This window comes from Epinephelus lanceolatus, chromosome 6 (assembly GCF_041903045.1).
Source record: "Epinephelus lanceolatus isolate andai-2023 chromosome 6, ASM4190304v1, whole genome shotgun sequence".
In the NCBI taxonomy this organism is placed as follows: Eukaryota; Metazoa; Chordata; class Actinopteri; order Perciformes; family Serranidae; genus Epinephelus; species Epinephelus lanceolatus.
The window spans coordinates 19,825,925-19,846,975 of record NC_135739.1 but is presented as its reverse complement, the minus strand read 5'-3'; the positions used below and the strand labels follow the sequence as shown (position 1 = coordinate 19,846,975).

Below are 21,051 nucleotides of genomic sequence, written 5' to 3'. Positions count from 1 at the left end.
GAATTTTTAGAGTAAGTGAGGATGAACAAAGACTAGAACAAATGCAAAACAAAGATGTATAACAATCAAAGGAATTTATTTGTGGAATATTTTAAAAAGGAAAAGAAAATGTGTAAAACGTGTAATATGTGTAAATAGATATTTAAATGTATGGTAAAATATCTAAAAATAAAATTCCCTTGTATGTGTTGTCATACCTGGGCAGTAAAGGAGATTCTCAATTTTAAAATGGATTCACAAGTAAAATATTTGCAAAATCTGACCATGTTTACAGAGTTTAAAGACTCATATTTAGTTAAAATTTTACAATGATGACTTTTTCCAACTGGTCACATTATAAGGAGTGGTCATTATAACTGAGCAGAGTTTAAACTAAGACCAACAGCAGATATCTGCTGCTGTATTTTTGTGTTGTGGTCCTATCAATGCTCTAACCTCTCTCTGTTTATGCTGACCTCTCTTCTCACTTCGCCATCTCCCCCTCTCTACTAAACCCTCCAGCAAGGCTCGCACGTCCACTAATAGGAGCCCCGCCCAGTTCCTCCCTTGGTGTTCCCACTCCTGCTCTGGGAGGAACTGAGGGATAAACACACAAACACACTAAACAGGGCCCGACTCAGGCCACACAGATATTCACCTCTGCTCCCAGACTCCCTTCTACCCACAAGCCCTTGCGACCAATTAGTTTCATGGAATTGGCCAGAGGGGCGCCCGTCTGCCTGGATTGGTCGAGGCAGGCGGCAGGAAGAGAGATGGTGGGCGATAAGGGGGACATACACCAGCATTCCTCCTGGGGGCTTACATCTTATGTCGGTGACAAGCAAAGCCATTTGTCACAAGATGTGTCAGGAACTTAAGTTCCTACTTATCTTTCAATTCCAGCGCTGTACACAAACAGTAAAAAACAAGTATAAAAAGTAAATCTTGCAACTAGAGAAGAATTCAGTTGAGAGTGTTTGTCCCCTTGGTTTCTTATTTTAGAAGCAGCCACACTGAAAGGAAAAGGCAGCTCCAAAATGGTGGTTTGTGTACTGGGTTAGCTGGCTAGAGACCTGCGGATGGATCAGTGTTGTTGTTGTGTGTCTACTAATGTCCACTGCTCCTCCCACATGACTGATATGAATTACATCAGGTCTCATGCTTGATGTCCACACACCAGAAATACTGTGGGCCCAGTTGATCTCATTAACCTAAATTCTGAGTAGTGCAGGTCAGATGTAGGTACATACAGCCAGACTAAAAGAGGAAAACCGACAGCACATGACAGCAACATTCCTCATGAAAAAAAAAATCCTCATTACACTCCATCTCTGTCAAGATACGCATCGCACAAGGAGTAGTCAGATGATATATGGGTATACACAGTGCGCACAAACAAGCGCAGGTGCACCATAGTTCATCCAAAACACCAGCAAAACATAGCTGTGAGAGTCATCTGTGTCATGCGCATGTGAGAGTGTGTGGAACAGACAGCAGAGTGCAGTATGTCTGGCTGACAGGCGGCGAGCAGAGCACCGGAGCAGAACCTTATTTAGTTGCAACAATGCCATCACAAGGCCCAGAGCAGGAGACACTGGAGAGAGGAGGTAGCAGCCAAGGCATGCTAAATATTAGCTGGGCTGGACGTCACTCTGCCTGGTGATACACACACAAACACATGCGTCGTAAGAGACTAGCTCACTAGCTCATAGTCTATTTTAAGGACAGGCCATGGGTGCTACTCAGTGTCATCTTCAATATATATTAGGGAACGTGAATAATAGAATAGTTTCAGTTTGAGAGCAGCTTCTTTAAATTGGCAGAGTCCTATACGGAGCAGCAAAACTATTATTAAATCAGCTGGCATGTAATGAAATAGGCAGATAATTTATAACACTCTGTGGCACCCTAATATATGATGACAAGTTCATCTAAAGGCAGAATATGACGTAAGCCGTCTCAAATCAAATACTGCTGTGCTTATATTTACTACTTTGAGTGCACAAGTGAGTTCACACTGAGAAGTATGGCAAAATGCAGTGCACTACAAGAACCTGAATGATGCACACATAACGGTTAAAAGTTGAGTGGAGAACGTTGGACAGTTCTCACCCTTAACAGAAAGGGCTGGACCACAACCACATTTCAAACTTGTGAATCACTGGCCGACTACCACAGTCAACACCGAAGCACTGTACCAATATACATGTGCATTTTTCACTAACACTGTACAGCTGACTCATAAAAGCCATCCGTTTGTTTATTGGGTAATAATTTGGTGCTGCAAAAGGTTACATGAATTCTAACATTAGCTTGCTAGCTAGCTGACATCAGCACATTTTATCATAAGGCACTGACGTTACATGCATTGTGGCATAATGGATGCAAGTTAGTCTTGGTGTTTATGCATGTTAAATTGTTGTCTTTACTGTAGAAGATGTTAGCGTTAGAATTTGTGGTCAGATGCTTGACAAGTCGTAAATATTTGCAAACTGCAGCAACTATCATTAACTCGGCAGATCAGCTGGTGATGGAGCCAGTATCAGCCATGTATACTCATCGATACAGAAACGTGCCATTAAAGCATGTTCATTTTTAAAACAATAAATACAGGAGAATGCAAGTGAAGAAACAAATAAATATGGCAAGCATGTATTTTGTCAAGTAATTATCCCCCGATAATGTTCTGTGCATTTGCAATTAACCAAGTAGAAGATAAAGGAAACGGTCAACTCTTGTGTCCGTCACTAATTACATGTCATTGTTAATTTAATTTTAATTAATTATGTCATTGTGGCCGTCGTAAATGCACAACGGCCCTGTTTGATTTGAGGCAATACTACCCTGATAAAACGTGTGCACTGCCAGGTAAGTACATAGTGTACGCAATGCAAAGTAAGTATCGCAATTAAGACAAACTTAAGAGTTCGTCATCCTTTTGCGTATATTCTAAATCTACTTAATCTGACATTAGTCTATATTTTAAACTTTACAAACTGAAGCGTGTGTGTGCATAAGAGAGTCTCTTTATGCTCAGGAAATACAACGATACAGATAAATTCCTACTGAGAATCAAACATTTTTGCATAGTTTATTTATCTCTTTATCTCTACACATCTACTTTGAACCAAAGCTTAAATGATAAGCTGCTTGCCAGAAAACCATGAAATTTTCATGAAAAAATGCCAAACATTACCTGGTTCCCACTTATAAAATGAGAGCATTTGATGCATTTCTTCGTCTTATGAGATAGTAAATAAATATCTTTGGGGTTTGAACTGTTGAACACATGAAACAAAACATTTGATAGCAACATTTTATAGATTAAACTATCAGCTATTTAAACACAAAAGTAATCGGCAGATAAATCAAAAATTAAAAAGTCTTAGTTGCAAGACCAACTTTGAGCCACTGTCTTCATCTCGAGGCGACACACACCTCATTCACACACACAAGGAGACACAAACACAGCAGCTTGCAATAACACATACAGTATGTCTCTGTAGCCAAAACTGTGCAGGAAAGAAAACAGAGGAGAGGAAGAGTTATAGTCACTAAGCAGTCACAAATTACAGATGAAAACTGCGCCTTACACAAACAAAAAAACTGAATTCACACTTTTGCCAAGAACACAAGAGCTGTGGACAAACATGTTGCAACCAATCACACGCTGAGTAACTCAGATGCGCACCAATCGCAGGCGCACACACTGCCGGGGCGGCCATCTTTAGTAACAGGAGCCAGGGCTGACAAGTTTGGTCTATCATTTTGAGGCCCAGAAATTCCTGCATGTCTGCATACCACAGCGCGAGGGGAAGGAAGAGGGGGAGAGAGGGAGAGCACAAAGCAAAGGAACAGAGAGACAGAAAGGAAAAAAAGGAGAAGGGAGGGAGTGCAGAGGGAGGAACTTTCACATAAGGTGGAGCAACAGGGAAGAGAAATGGAGAGAGAAAAAGAAAGAGGCAGGGGAAGACCATTTGTTCTCTTTTTCATCACACTGTTTCAGCGACGACTGATGCTTTTTGCAGGTTTTTCTACACGACGAGACGACTAGACATCCCTACCATGTTGGTAAAATCATGAATTGAACTCATCCCTCATGAGGGCAACAGGGCCGTCAAAGTGTAGTGAGGAGAGGAGGAGGAGGGATGGTGAAGAGCAGGGAATGCATGAGCATGAATCTTCTACTGCTCAATAAAGATACTGTACTGTGAGAGAGATAGCAGCAGCAGCCATTTTTACTGTGGGCTTACAACTCTGTCACCACTCTGGTATCATTATGGGATGCATTTAGGCAAAAATAAAGATTATCATGGCATTTTATATCTGTTTTGCAAATATATATTACCAATCAAGCTATCACGAAGAGAGTGAAGATGACATAGGTAGCCGAGGGACTTCATAGGCCTTAATGTTTTTACAACATCGCTTTTCTACTACAGGACCGCTCAGGCATGATCGGGACAGACGAGTGGAGGGGCAGAGTGTTTCGAGACAGCAGCAGGAGTGAGGCCAGGCGTTCAGCTGAAGCAACAAATGATAGAAAAAGGAAAAAATGAAATAAATATTCAGTAAAAGAAGTAACTTTTTGTTTTTAAGGATGGTCAAACATGCGCTGCAGCTTCAGTATTTAGATTACAACATCAGCCTGCGAGGAAATTTAAAGCTGACGGTTTCACAACCTCATGCTGTGACCTCCACTCAACCCTTGTCCATCACCTAAACCAGGGTTCATATCTTCATATCCTGTGACACACACAGACTGTTGGCACCGAGATTCCTGGTTATTTATCTGAAGAGTTAGGTTCACTCATATGTGAATGTCACCCTGTGTCGCTTCAGTGTAAACATTTCTTATCGGGTTTGTTTCACTACAGATTCTACAGATTTCTTCTACTAGCTCCTGATAATGCTACAAGTCTCACAAAAGCAGCACAAGGGTGCAAGTCAGAGGAAAGTACCTGTTCAGCAAATTAATTAATAGATTCAGACCGAACTGGGTGCTGCAATAACAAAATGCTTCATGACACCATTTCCTGACTACATGAGATGCTAGATTTTTTTATAAGATATCTTACAACAACATTAAATGCCAAATCTCGCCCCGGGTGGTCCAGCTGGGGGAGACACCAACGAGAAAAAAAATATTTACACTCATCAAAACTTCATTACAGACTACTGAGCAGCGAGCGAGACTTTAAGGACACTTCACCATTTTAAATCACTTCCGGAGCTGGCAGATATCTAATCAGATATGACATTAATAAGGTTTTATGTACAGTATCCTTGATAAATAGGATTTTATGTATAGATTTGAGCGGTAAAGCCGGTCTGTAGGGTCATGAAGAGGAGGAAGAAGAAGCATATCTCCCTGTGTGTTCCTGCTGCTAGACAAAAACACTATGAACACACACCTGTCCATGTTCCGCATCGGCACTTCCTGTCTTTGTGAGCCCTCCTGGAATGTATGTGTATGCATGTGTATGCACGTACGCATCTACCCCCCCAATCCTCTACTGACTCACCTCTGACCTGGATGGGTCAAGTAAGGGTCACATTCTCCCAATAATGCCCCCCCCCCCCAGCCCAGTGTCATAAATATCGCCTTAAATAGACAGAGGTTCTCTGGACTGCACCATTACAGCCTGCACAGGAGTGGTGGTCACCATCAAAACTCAGTTCACTGAGAATTATGCTCCTTTCCCAGACATTTAACACATTCTGGGTTGGGCCCGACTCCCCGGAGGGTGCTGTGTTTTTCTGCACTGAGAGAAACCTGTTAAATGGTTCACGGAAAAGAGTTCTCGAAAATCAAGGACACGACTTTCGGCGAAGTGAGCCGAGTCTGGACACAAGTGCATGGAAAGAGTTGCGTTTGGAAGCAACTTTAAGGATGGGGAGGTCACTTGAGGATAAACAAGTTCAATTCAGGAAGAGCAAGTTTAGAAACACAAAGTTGATTTCCAGCACTGATTTCTGAGAGCTTCCTTTAGCGCATGCATGTTTTTAAGATTTAAAAAACAGCAGTGTCTCTTTAACCAAACTAGGGAGTACACATGCTGAAAACATAAAGAAATAATAATCAGAGAGCATACGAATCATTTTCCTAAGTTAGGTGCCAGATAAGCTTGAACTCCACATCTCGCACACCAGCACGAATACATTCCCAACCTGTGGGAAATACTGCTTTCCCAAGAAGCTGATATAACAACAAAATTCTTGAGAATTTCAAATGTCCAAACATCCCTCCCAACCCCCTTCAGCTGAGCCGGTGTACCACCTCAAAGCCACCCATGAAATTCCAAGTATTTGACGGAGCATGAGCATAACATATTCCAAATACAGTACATACTAGTAGCTGTGGTTACAGACTATGTTAAGCCTCTAACACGCAGTTCTGGACTCATGTATGCATGAACATACACAGCTACACACAGCTTATTTGCTGCACTGAAGCAGCAGTGTTGTTCCCCTTTACAGTCAGTTAATGATGTACAGGTAGGAACTGTGTGTGTTTTGACTCAGTTACAAAACATCACATCACTTTGTGCTGATGTTTTTTATAGAGGGACTGTTATAATAAACACCATAATAAACACTTTTATTATTTTCTTTCACTCATAAAAGATTAAAAATCTTTATGGTAACTGTCAAACTGTTTATTGCAGGCTTCAGATTTCACATGTCATGTATATTTCTAAATTAGGAGCAGTGAAACCAATAATACTGTATATAATATAATCCTGTGCATGCATCCATGAATGACCTGTGTAAGTTTGATGACCCTGTCAGTGATACAGTATTGACTTTATTGTTAGGAGATACTGTTGCAGGTATGAGGAGGGTTCGGTCACGACAAACATGAGGTGGCAGGAATCTGCTTGGCATGAATCAATAATAAAAATTGATCACAAAAAATGCTGCCACATATGCACTATCCATTTTGACACAAAGAGATTCATAGGACTGTATTGGCAAGAATCTAGCGACACGATACGTATCATGATATTGCAATATATTGCAATACTGTAAGCAAAGCAATATACTGCATTTTTTTTTTTTACTTATTTATAGAAAAGCCTATATTAGTAAAACAAATTTAAACTAAAAATTCCTGCAGGATATTTTAGATAAATAAATTAAGACAATAAAAAAATTAACAAAACAAAACAAAACAAAACAATTAAAAATCAGAGTGTTTCTGACAATCGATACAGTATCACGAAACATGATATCGCGATACTCAAGTTTATCAGTGTTTTCTTACATTCCTACAAAGTCATGATGAATAAAAGTGCTATGGCATCTAATTTCTCAAAAAGAAGGGGGCTTTATGATCAGAGGACTTGGATCAGATTCGGTGGGGCGTCACAGGTACAGCGGGTCATCCACTAATCAGAAGATCGGCGGTTCGATCCCTGGCTTCTCCAGTCTGCATGTCAAAGTATCCTTGGGCAAGATACTGACCCCCAAAATTGCTCCCGATGGCTGTTCCATCGGTGTGTGAGAGCTTGCGAATGGTTAATGAGTAGCAGGTGGCACCATGTACGGTAGCCTCGGCCACCAAAGTGTGAATGGGTGAGTGTGACGTAGTGCAAAAAGCGCTTTAAGTGGTTAGAAGACTAGAAAGGTAGTTTACATGTGCAGTCCATTTACCATAAGCTGTTTGACAGGATGTCTAATAGAAGTTTTTGTTTCCAGTATTAAACTAAATGCGGTTATTTGAGGAGAAATTTAATAAAACCCCATTCACTGCAGTTTCAATCACTTTTACTGTGCAACCGTACGACTGACACGGTTTTGTCAGCTGTACTTAAACTAAAGTACAACGTTCCCGGTTGTCCTGTTAGGACTGGACCAAGTTGGAATAATGCTGTGACATGGGGGTAAAGTCTTCACTATCAGGAGGAATCTGACACTAAATCTAATGCTTTTTAGGACCTTTTAAGATGAATTTTAACCATTTTTTGACTGATTTTTGGACAAATCATCTTCTTATTCAAGCCCTGAGGGTAAGCATAAAGATAGATAGGTAATATATCAATCAATCAATCAATCAATCAATTTTATTTATAAAGCCCAATATCACAAATCACAATTTGCCTCACAGGGCTTTACAGCATACGACATCCCTCTGTCCTTATGACCCTCGCAGCAGATAAGGAAAAACTCCCCAAAAAAACCCCTTTAACTGGGAAAAAAAACAGTAGAAACCTCAGGAAGAGCAACTGAGGAGGGATCCCTCTTCCAGGACGGACAGACGTGCAATAGATGTCGTACAGAACAGATCAGCATAATAAATTAACAGTAATCCGCATGACACAGTGAGACAGAGAGAGAGAGAGAGAGAGAGAGAGAGAGAGAGAGATGCAGGTAATGACAGTAGCTTACAACAATATTATTGAAAGTAATAATATAGTTATAGTTCTGGCTACTGTGGTACAATATGTTGAAAGTATGTATTAATATCTGGCAGTATACATGTGTGACAATAGTCATATGTGTATAATAACAGTAGAAGTATGACTAATGACTAATGATGGCAGCAGCAGCAGGAGGCATCTGGCAGGACCACGGCAGCAGCACAGCCTCACAAGTCACGCTGTCCAGGCACCACAGCGATACGAGTTAATCTGAGAGACAGTGGAGCACAAAGGCTCCGGAGAAGAAGCCGAGTTAGTGACATCCAGAATGGCCGAGTTAGCAAGATGCAGTAATAGAATACGAGAGAGAGAGAGAGAAGGAGAGAAGGTGCCCGGTGTATTATAGGGGGGTCCTCTGGCAGACTAGGCCTAAGTCAGCCTAACTAGGGGCTGGTACAGGGCAAGCCTGAGCCAGCCCTAACTATAAGCTTTATCAAAGAGGAAAGTCTTAAGTCTAGTCTTAAATGTGGAGACGGTGTCTGCCTCCCGGACCGTAACAGGAAGATGATTCCACAGGAGAGGAGCCTGATAGCTGAAGGCTCTAGCTCCTGATCTACTTTTGGAGACTTTAGGGACCACGAGTAACCCTGCGTTCTCAGAGCGCAGTGTTCTGGTGGGATAATATGGCACTATGAGCTCACTAAGATATGATGGAGCTTGACCATTTAGAGCTTTATAAGTTAACAGTAGGATTTTAAATTCAATTCTGGATTTTACAGGGAGCCAGTGCAGAGAAGCTAAAACAGGAGAAATATGATCTTGTTTCTTAGTTCCTGTTAGTACACGTGCTGCTGCATTCTGAATTAGCTGGAGAGTTTTTAAGGACTTACTAGAGCTACCTGATAATAGAGAGTTACAGTAATCCAGCCTAGAGGTAACAAAAGCGTGGACCAATTTTTCTGCATCTTTTCGGGTCAGGATAGGCCTAATTTTCGCAATATTACGCAGATGAAAAAATGCAGTCCGTGAGGTTTGTTTTAAATGAGAATTAAAAGACAAATCTTGATCAAATATTACTCTGAGGTTTCTTACGATAGTGCTAGAGGCCAGAGCAATGCCATCTAGAGAAACTATGTCATCAGATAAAGAGTCTCTGAGTTGTTTGGGGCCAAGAACAATAACTTCAGTTTTGTCTGAATTTAACATCAGGAAATTGGTGCTCATCCAAGTTTTTATGTCTTTAAGACAGTTATGGAGTTTAGTTAATTGATTACTTTCTTCTGGCTTCATCGATAAATACAACTGAGTATCATCCGCATAACAATGGAAATTTATAGAGTGATTTCTAATGATGTTACCTAAAGGAAGCATATATAGAGTAAATAGGATTGGTCCGAGCACAGAACCTTGCGGAACTCCAAAACAAACTTTGGTACGTAAGGATGATTCATTATGAACGTCAACAAACTGAAAACGATCAGATAAATAAGATTTAAACCAGCTTAGTGCAGAACCTTTTAGGCCAATTAAGTGATCCAGTCTCTGCAGTAGAATTTGATGGTCAATTGTGTCAAACGCCGCGCTAAGATCTAATAAAACAAGTACAGAGACAAGTCCTTTGTCTGAAGCAATCAGAAGGTCATTTGTAATTTTAACTAGTGCTGTCTCAGTGCTATGATGCACTCTAAATCCTGACTGAAATTCCTCAAATAAATTATTATCATGGAGAAAATCACACAGCTGGTCTGTGACTACTTTCTCAAGGATCTTTGACATAAAGGGAAGATTAGATATTGGTCTATAGTTGGCTAACACCTCTGGATCCAGGGTGGGCTTTTTTAGTAGAGGTTTAATTACAGCTACCTTAAAAGATTGTGGTACATAGCCTGTTAATAAGGATATATTGATCATATCTAATATATGAGTGTTAACTAAAGGAAATACCTCTTTAAGTAGCCTAGTTGGGATGGGGTCTAAGAGACACGTTGATGATTTAGATGAAGAAATCACTGCGGTCAATTCTTGAAGAGAAATTGGGGAGAAGCAATCTAAATATATATTAGGTCTTACAGCTGTGTTTGAGGTTAGATAGGTACTATCTGAGGACAGGAGGTCATGAATTTTGCCTCTAATAGTTAGAATTTTGTCATTAAAAAAGCTCATAAAATCATTACTGCTAAGGGCTAAAGGAATACAAGGCTCAATAGAGCTTTGACTCTCAGTCAGCCTGGCTACAGTGCTGAAAAGAAACCTGGGGTTGTTCTTGTTTTCTTCTATTAATGCTGAGTAATAGTTTGCTCTGGCATTGCGGAGGCCCCTCTTATAAGTTTTGAGACTGTCTGTCCAGATTAAACGAGATTCTTCCAGTTTGGTCAATCGCCAATTCCTTTCAAATTTTCGCGATATTTGTTTTAACTTACGGGTTTGAGAGTTATACCAAGGAGCGAACTTTCTTTGCTTTTTTAACTTTAACTTCAATATATATATGGTTCTGTGCTGAAGTAGGTTTTAGAAATGTGGAAGAGTTTGACACATTTTGACAAAAAGACAATAAAAGATAGATAAATAAAATTATATAAAATATTTGTGGTAATTAGGACCTTACAAATTTAAGACTATTTAATGACTTTGAAGGCCTAATATTTCTAAGATTGAATTTAAGTAGTATCAAGACTTTTTAAGGCCCTGTATCGAGTGTGAATGTGTGTATCCGTGTGTGTAGTGTTGATGTCAGAACTGGAAGCAGGCAGTCATCCGATCTGGCCAAACACCTGAAAACAATCCTCTGAGCAGAGGGAGGGTCGTGTTCTTTTCCTCCCTCAAACACAAACACTTCATGCAATCCTTGCAGCAGCTCACCTCTCATCTCAGCTGCCTGTATTCTAATTTCTGACAAACTGATTCACGACCCTGGGGTTTGCGTTTGCTTGGAGGCTTGCAAAGCCATTAATGAAATAAACATTTGCTGCACTGTCAGAGCTTGGCATTTCTGTTAAAGGGCTGCTGATTTAGAGAGCTGTGATCCATTCATCTAACTTTTCTTTCCTTTTATTTTCTCTCACATGTAAATAATATCCCCCCCACCACCCCCCTCCAACCCCACTCTCTGCGCCCGCCAGCCTTCCCCCCAGGGCCCAGTTGTACAGCTCGGCAGTAGGAAGTGTTCTGGACAAAGGCAGGAAGTAATGAGGAAGTCCTTTCAGACAGCTCAGGCGGTAACAACCACTTGCCTGCCAACATGCTTTCCTCCACAGCTCACACACAGATTCTCACACATCAAACCACTCGTGCACAGAGGGAGTCAAACCATCACCCTCATCAGGAAGGTGTAACAGTCAACTTATCGATATCCCCTTGTGCTATGTTAACACGAGTAACATGAGTATCCTGAAAGCATGCAAAAGAGAAAGGCATTTAGAGACGAGGAATGACTCTCAGCTTCTTGATACTTAAAAAAAAAAAAAAAAAAAAAAAAAACACAGTGCGGCAACAGTAGCTACACATCTTGTTCCAGCATGTTGGTATCCTCAGAAGCCCCCATCCTCTTCACACTATAGGCTACTTACATCTCTACCAGCAGCCAATCCCCTGTTAGAATAGTGGGCAGCAGTGTCATCGTGCTCCACTTAGCCTTGTGTGTACGTTTGTGCTCCACTTGGCCCTGCGCACAAGTGTGTATTTATTGTGCATGTGTCTATCTGAATGTGTACTGTTACAATTGTGTATGTGCTGTTTGCGCGTGTGTGTGTGTGTGTTTAAAGCAGGATGTGGGAGTGCCCGTCCATTGATGAGCTGGAGGAGAGAGGAGAGAGAGTTTTCCAGATCCCCTGGGGCGCTCGGCTAGCACTGCCTGCCTGCTACTGCACTCGCTGCACGAATAGAGCGGGTAGAGGGAAATACACACACACACAAACACATGCACATACATAACTGATGCCAGCTTATCAAAGTTAATTTGGATTTGTTAACAAGGATGCAAGCTGCCAGGAAGGAAAACACAAGAGCACGATTACTAACTCTCCCTCTCCATCTGTCTGTTTCTATCCTCCCTTCCCTCCTTTCTTCCCCTCTCTTTCAGTTTTTGTCTCTTCCTCTCACTCCTTGTCCCTTATAAGATATTCATGGTAATTCAAACACCAGCGAGCGAGTGTATGTGTGTGTTGATGTAAGGCAAGCCACCACGGAAAAGCTTTAACTATCACAAATGGACAGCATCAAAGAGGAGCTTGTCTGTGTCTATAGCAATAAATGAGAGAGAGAGAGAGATGAGAACAAATGTACGCAGCTCTCTATCTTCTGTGTGTAAGAGTGTCTCACTATCGGGATCACATCACTTGGAATTCACTTTACGCGGGACCTGGAATGGAGAAGGAAATTGGAAACAATTCAAATACCATCATTCAAGCGTTCCCTCCCTACTTTTTCCTGTTTGAATGAGCAGAAGGACAACGGAAGGTTCACGTTTTTCACTTCGGGGCAGAGAAAAAAACTCTCATAAGGAGTTTTGAATCACAAATCATGACAATATATCATGATAAATAAATCGGCAGAAGCAGATGGCCACTCACCACAGAGTCTTGGTTCTGCTTGTGGTTTCTGCCTTTCAAAAGGAAGTTTTTCCTCGCCGCGGTCGCACAACAGAGGGAAATAATAAGTGCTAGCTCTTGGTGGGAATTCCTTTGAATTGTTGGGTCTCTGTAAATTAAAAGAGTATGTCTGGATGTGCTCTATGTAAAAAGTGTCCTGAGATAACTTCTGCTATGGTTTGGCAGTCTATATACATGAAGCTGACTTGGCTCGGCTATTATCAGGGCAAATAACCGTAACTGTAACTGATAATAAAGCCCTAACTCCAACTCTGATGAGAACTTGCATGCGTCAGACTCTCTCAGGTCCGACACCTTACTATATGACCCTAAAAAGGCATGTTAGACAGATGCCCATACTATTTTTATCCTATATGAGCAGTACTGTACTTTCCTTTCCTCTTACTGTGCACAAGTTCGTTAACTGTAAAACAACTTTCCACTTCCAAGCAGCCAAGTTAATTCCAGTGAGGGAGAAGACAGCGAAGGATAGCGTTTCTAGCTTGTGTCCCCTCTCACTGGAGAAGCATCTGTGTCAAAGTTCAAGCGGCCTCAGGGCTCCGGAATGCGATTATTTACTCGCCTTTAACGCCAATTTTTAGATGCGGTGAGACAAGTGTGCAAATATGCCCTCAAGGATTACTGTATGTATTTTGTTCTTGTCTTTGTCGTTTACCCTACGCAACTGTTGATCACCAGAGGGAAAGGTAATTAGTGTGTTTGTGCCTGTGTGATGGAGTCAGGTGATTGATATACAGGAAAAACAACAAGCCCTCTCCTCCAGATGGAGGCTCTGGAGTCGAGAGCAGTGACTCAGTGTAGGTGCAAAGGTTGTCGCTTCAAGCATTTGGATGTGCACAATGCCAATTCTAACTCTCATGACAGTTCTGAATGCATATGTAGACATTTATAGTCGACAATATGTACACTTTATTTATAATCTGAATATGATTTTGACAGGGCAGCTCTCTGTCTGCTGCAGAGAGAAATAGATGGGTGTTATCAGCTTAGAAATGTTTTTTTAATTACGACTGAAAGCTTAAAACTTTATGAAAACTGTGTTCCTATTTCTCAAAGTACTTGTATAAAGTATCTCAGGTGTCAAAACTCAGGTATCATATCAGTGTTTGTATCAAACAACATCAAATGATACTCAAAACAATGAAGCTATTACATACAGTCATCCCTAACATGAACACACACATGCAGAAATGATGCAGTGTTTCCTCCCTACTGAGACTCGTGAACGCCCCTTACAGAACGCCATAACACTCCTGCACTATCAGGCAGTCTGTCCCTTTGTGTTTCTGTCCTTGTGTTCCCTGTGTCACCAAGTGCTAAATGGCTAATTAAGTACAGCAGCCTCAGGAAAACTCTTTCATTTACTTCTCATTAGAAACAACTGCAGAAACTGAACCAAAGAAAGACAGGAGAGAATAAGAGATCGAGAGGAGTGAGTGTGGAAGCAGCCTGAACACAGACTCTTTTACACCCCAATTAAGAGGCCGGGCCGGCTGAGTGTTTTTGTTTGGTTGTGGGTGCAGGCCAACAGCACGCTTCATTGAGCACCTCCATCCTTAATACTGTCATTTTCTTTCTCTCTTAGCCTCCTCTAGCTTGGCCACTTGCCACTCTGGCAAAAAGTGAATGTGTGTGTGTGTGTGTGTGTGTGTGTGTGGTTTTTGAGCGTGTGTCTATGTGTGTACCTGGGAGCCACACTTGAAACTTGACTTGTTTGTTTTGCTCTGTTTATTTTGCTTTGCCCAACCCCTTCTCTTCCCCTCCTGGCCTCCTCATCTGGCCCTCATCTTATCCACACCAACTATCCACTTTCATTTGATAGCACAAGAAATTGGTGACAATTTTCCATGAATACCCACTGAGTATTATATTGTAATCCAATAAATACCGATACTTTTTAACAGCAACATATATGGATATTAAACGAATGGTTCAGCATTTAGGAAAGGAGTTTTTCGTGTAGTTGTTCTGACTTAAACCGGAAGACAGATATCAATCTCATTACTGTCTGTCAGGAAACCTTAAGCTTAGTTTAGCCTGAAGACTGAGGGGAAACAATATAATCTGTACAAAAAAAAGTGCAAAAATAACAATTTTGTCCTTTCACTCGAGGTCATGTGCAGGACTACTTTTTGGCAGAGACCAGTGAGTTCAAGGAGTCTTTTCAGTATTTTAAATAAAAAATTCCCTCTTTGACTTTGTTCACATTCAGAGGATATGTCCTGGTACTTTCATGTAGATCTGGTGCCGGGACATAAACATAAAATACAGAAATAAACGTAAAACACACCTACCAGAACTAAGATATCGACTTGATTAGGCAAACTCACACTGCTAAATCGACAAATGGCTCTCTCAACATACATGTGGGCAAAATGTGAGGGCCGTCAGATGTTCATTACCACTCACAGAGTACAGCTGCTCCGTGGACATAAAGTTCCAGTTCCTGCGAATAACATAAAGTACTGTAAACACCATGATGTTTCATTTTCAATTCTCCTCACGCTCCCTTTCCTCTGCTCAACCCCTCCTGTGCTTTCTGTCTCAGTCTCTGTTTTTACAAAAGCTTTGACGTTACTTGAATGTCTCTTAAACGCCCATATAATGAAATTAAATTCCCGTTCCCAGTAGAGAGGCCTGCTCAGAGCTGGGCAGTCCGACCCGTGTTCAACTCCGGTCAGTAGGAGGGTCACAAAGCCACGCCGAATGACGCACGCCAACCCATTTAGATCGACCACCAGTGCAGGTTTAACCTGTGTGACGGTCTGAAAGTTGTATGTGTAATGAAAAGAGGGCATTTTCCCACTGTGGCTTTTGTCACTGGGAGGTGAAGCTGTGACTCTGAGTGCTGGTGTGTGTGTGTGTGTGTGTGTGTGTGTGTGTGTGTTTGTGTGCCTGAAAACAATCGCAGCAAACAACAAAGCATGTAGGCGCAGGCGAAGTGAACTTTGACCTGAAAAGCTTTCTCTGCTCCTGCTTGTTTGAGTGTGTTTTTGTGTGAGTTGTGCAAGCACAGTGCTGGCTGGTGTCTGTGAGGCTGAACACAGTGTGCCGGGCCTCAGCAACAGACAGAGCCTTATCTAAACAGGAGATCGACTGTTTGCTCCCATTCCCTCTTTCTCTCATCTGTGAATATTACCCTTACTTCCTCTCTATCTCGACTTTTTTCTCTCTTTACCTCCCATTTGTTAATCCAGTCCTCGGTCTTGTGTGCTTGCTTTCCAACTAGCAAGCTGCCTTTGTGTGCGTCTACTATCCATCTGTCTGTCCTCTGTAAACAGCACTGTGTCTCGTTTAGAAGTTCACCCTTCTTCTATTCTTCTTATTGCGCACAAATGCTTTTAAAAAAAATGGGAATAAATAAAATAAGAAGTACACTACTACTTTCATATCAAAACAAAACCACTACGTTCGAAGACAGTAAAGAGCCTAAGACGGATGACATTAATCAAAATTGTCATTTAACTCATCCTGGGTGCATCTTGTGCAAACGTGTGCTTGTGCTGAGGTTGTATCCACATGCCTACACATCAGGTCTGTCTCATTTAAAAGCAGGTGCCGGTGATCCATGAACCCCGCTGATCTCAGACCTGACAACTTTCCCCTTCTCTTCATTTTCTTGCCAATGCTGTATTTCAACACCAGTAGCAAACATTTTTTTACACTTGTGATCCTTGACTGAGAAATAATTATTTTCACTCTCTGTTTTCCATTAGGACATTCATGTGCAGGGTCAGCTGCAGAAGGGCACGTGTGGAACAGGTAGGAATTCACCGCTCAAAGACATTTCAGCTGCTTCGGTCCACAGAACTGTCCACGTAGAAAAACTAACTTGTGATTCAAGAATTTTAGTGTATTTAAAATTTGATGCCTTACAAAAAGAACAGCATCTATGACATAAATTGGGAATTTCTGATGCCCTGCGCTACAGCACAACACAGCCTGCATTACAGCAGACTACAGTCCTTGATCGAAATGCACTCTACCGTTGTCCAGAGGAAAACAAGCAACCACCAACATTCAATCAGGCAACGAAGCCACAGTAACTGCTGACAGCTTGTAAAAGCTACGAAAATTGCAGCCTGAGTGCACTTGACAAAGCCTACTACTGGACTGACCTCCACACCCGAACAGCTACCTGCACAAAGTTGTAAATATAAAGGAGGCACATATGCACAAAACACGTGTGTGCATCACACACACACACACACACACACACACAAAAAAAAAAACAGAGAAAATCGCACTGGGCAATGAATGTCAAATCTTATACACTATCCAGGCTGTTTGGATTGCCAACAAGTTACTTAAGGGCCCTGCACAGTTAAACATGACATGTCTTGGTTCACACACACTCACACACACACTCGCAGTGGTTTTCCTGCTTGTAAGGAGCATGTGTAAGATCAGAGGAATGCAGGCTCTCCCTTGGCTCTTACCTAAGGCAACTGGAACCCTGTAAAAACACAACAAAAACAACCCCACAGTTTCCACTCACACATAAACTTTAATGCCCCATCTAATGTTCCTCCACCCTGCGCCCGCATCTTTGGTGCACACGCACACGTGTGTATGTGTACATCCAAATTCGACTGACTGTGACTTTTCATTCATAGAAGCCCTAATTAAAGATCCGAGAGTTTCCTCACGCCACCACCCAGCACGTGTTTCACTGTATAACAAGACATTTCTCCTTCTTGATGTTAACATCTCACATCCTTTTATCTCATGTGGGGCTGAAACATGCCTGCATAACAACACGCTGCGTAAAAGTGGTGTTAAACAGTTTTAAAAACTCATTGCTAATCATATACTGTCACTATGGTCATTGTTATAATTGCTGTCACACTAATAATACTTCTGTTTGTATATTATTTGAATCTAAAACAGCCCTGATTTGAGAAAAGTAAGGTTTGGCTGCTGTGGACCAAAAACATGGACAAGTTGAACTGTGGCTCTCACCACCAGTGGGAACATGCACTTAAGCACACATACATCAAACACAAACGGACACCCGCAAGCATTTACAGTAAGTGTACACATATCATCCCTGTGTGTAGCCTCCATACACACACACACTCACACTCACACACACACACACACACACACTCACACTCACACTCACACTCCCCCCGCTGCGGGGGCAGACAGCCATTGCATCATGTTCTAGAAATGGCTCCTGCTTTGACACACAGCTCTTGACTAAACTGGAGCCTGTCACGTGACGCAGAGCACAGCGTCATACCTGCTCCCCTGGCCTATCCGCAGCAAAGGAGACATGAACGCACATGTACAACAAGTTGTTTGATGTACTGTGCACCCACTTGTGTTTATCAGCTGACATTCTTTTTGTTAATGGTCGGGGAGTTTGTCTTTGAAATCGAGTCTACGGCTCATAGTTATCAAACTTATAAGATTAACACTTACTCAACACAGGAGTAGAAAAAGTTCTTGAAGTAATTTAGTACCAGACAGTGACGATGCATGGGAAGTGGAAAAAGAAAAGAGAAAAAGTGGTGTAACATCCTGTCAAATGTTCAAATAAAATGCAAATAACAGGCTAAAATTACCACCACTTCTGAATTATACATACTCCTTCAGTTAATGTTATCATTCATTCTGACCAGCCACTTCAAAACACGTCCCAGACAGATGTGTGTTCACCTCTGTCCTGTACTGCAATCATTTAAGATATACTTTTAAACAATTTAGAGGACATTTGGCGCTCTCTTAAATTTGAAAGTATTTCTCAGTCAGCTTTTATAATCTTACACTTAATTCCAAAACTTTTTCTTTGATAAATACAGACTCAGGTTCTGCACAAGTATCAATGACAAACGTGTTTCTTTTCATTTGCCTAACATTTGAATTTTGCGCTCTTAACTGACCAAGTCCTGACCCCTTAGTTACTGTGACTAGACAGTAGGGCTGCCACAATTAATCGGTTTGAGTCATTTTTCATAGAAAAGTACTATAAAAGTACCCCAAAATACTCTTAGTGCAGCTTCTTACATTCAGATATTGGCAGCTTTACACACTCTCCCGTGACAGTGAACTAAAACCCTTTGGCGTGAGTATGAAACAAGACATTAGATGACGTAATTTTGGGGTTTGGGCGAGACAGACCGACATTTTTCAAAATTTTAACACATTTTTCGATGAAATGATTAGTCAACTAATCGAAGAAATAATCGACAGATTAGTCGACAATGAAAATAATCGTTAGTGGCAGCCCTACTGGACAGTAGACAGTTTCTGGGAGTCAGGCGATAAAGCCTCAAAAAGTCGACAGCAAGGACTAAAGTATGGCATGGAAGGATATATTCACAATGTTAACCTTAATGACCAAGGTAAAACAACGCAAATTGTGGCTTCCCATCAACGAAGAAAAGTGAAGTAAAGAAAGAGGATGAAAAGATGTGTCCCATCCCTTTCCACTGTAAAGAGAGACTAATGTCTCTTTACTGTGGAAAGCTGCATTAGCTATTTTGGGGCAGTACGTAGCCCTACGGAGATAACATAAAGGGACATTAGCCTTGATCTTCTCTAGCTAACGATAATTCATGTCATTTTAAAAATAGGTTAGCATCCAACCTGTCTGTCCTTTCCCAAATCTCTTTCATGTTACCACAGAAATAATGAGAAAGCAAACCTGCCTGACGATGTTGATCAGCCATTAGGCTAATTCCTCTCGATGTAGCTATATGTTAGCTAGCTAATTAGCTAGTATTTTGCTAGCCATAGCTAACTCACAATGCAACTGTATACAATGTAATGTGTCCGTAAAGATTTTAAAAATGTCTCCCAACCATATTTTTTAACTGTCTCAAAAATGTGGGTTTCTTTTCAACTGACAACTGTAGCACATAGCATATCTAATATAACAGGAAAGCAGAAAACTTTAGGTGACTTGCGTAACCCTGGTTCTAACAGTAGCATGAGTGAGATGTCTCACTATGGGTTACACAGGGAGGCATAACCCATAGTGAGACATCGAAACAAATGCTATGAATGAGAACTGACTGAGGTTCTGCCGTGTTTCAGGTTGCTCAACTGTTATTGGAACAGAGTGAAACAGAGTGGGATTTATGTAGGGCTAATTTTATTATGAGAAACTTTTTTAAGAAAGTTTTCCAACACCTGGAGTGCTGGACAACGCAATGTGATGTGTTATTGCTCTTTATCTGTAATGCTACAAATTGATTTACCACACCATTAAAACAACTTGAATCCTGTACACCTTGTCGAAGTCAAAACTCTAGGGCAATGTGCGTGTTTGCGTGTGTGTGTGTGTAGAGAGACAGAGGCTGAGACACAAAGAGAGCTATTTCCTGTATTATTTTCCCGACAGTGAGACCTGGCAGAAAATCGAGGAGCCAACATTATATGCGGGCTGCAACAGTCAATGTTAAAGTATAAACATGGCCGAGGTCGTTATGCTTTGAACGCTAGCCTTTCTGTCAGACACAGAGACAGAGGAGAAAAAACAACACAAGCTATAATCGCCTTAAAAAAATAATAAGCATTCTCTCTGTGTGTCTTACAATAGAAGCCATTCTCTGTGTTTATGGTAGGAGAGGAAAGACTGACTGACTGACTGGCCGACATACTGGCAGCTGGCTGCAGCACCAAGCAAACCCACAGTTCATTTCTACCAAAAGGAGAGAAAATCTGTACAATTTTTAACAAATGACTGTACTATACTGTTTATTCATGTCCATTGACTCTCGTTTTTAACCTTCTTCTGTTCATTGCATTTCTCTTCCTATAATGCCTACCTTTGAGCTTGCAGTTCCCTGACTCAACAATGCAGTTGAGTCATTTCACACATCAAGCAGATCCCGAGCCTGTAATTACAGATCACTTGCCCACAATGCTCCAGTCAATGAATGCTAATCAGAGGGAGTCCACGACCCCTGGCTTCTGATATTAGGAGCAACCCTACGCATCATGAAAATCATTACATAAACCATTTGGAATGAAAACGTCAGTCGTCTCAATTGATTTCTGGGAGGAAAAAAAAATCTCCAGTGCATTTTCTCATTATGTGTCTCAATGGACCACTTTACAATGAACAGCATGATGGATTCTGGAAAGGTGCT

The 21,051-nt window shown here is 41.4% G+C and overlaps 1 protein-coding gene across 1 annotated transcript in view; it reads right to left on the bottom strand.

Moving 5' to 3' along the window:
- insrb (insulin receptor b) overlaps positions 1-21,051 on the bottom strand; it is a 98,756-nt gene that overhangs the window by 50,773 nt on the left and 26,932 nt on the right. The gene's annotated exons all lie outside the window — the stretch shown is intronic.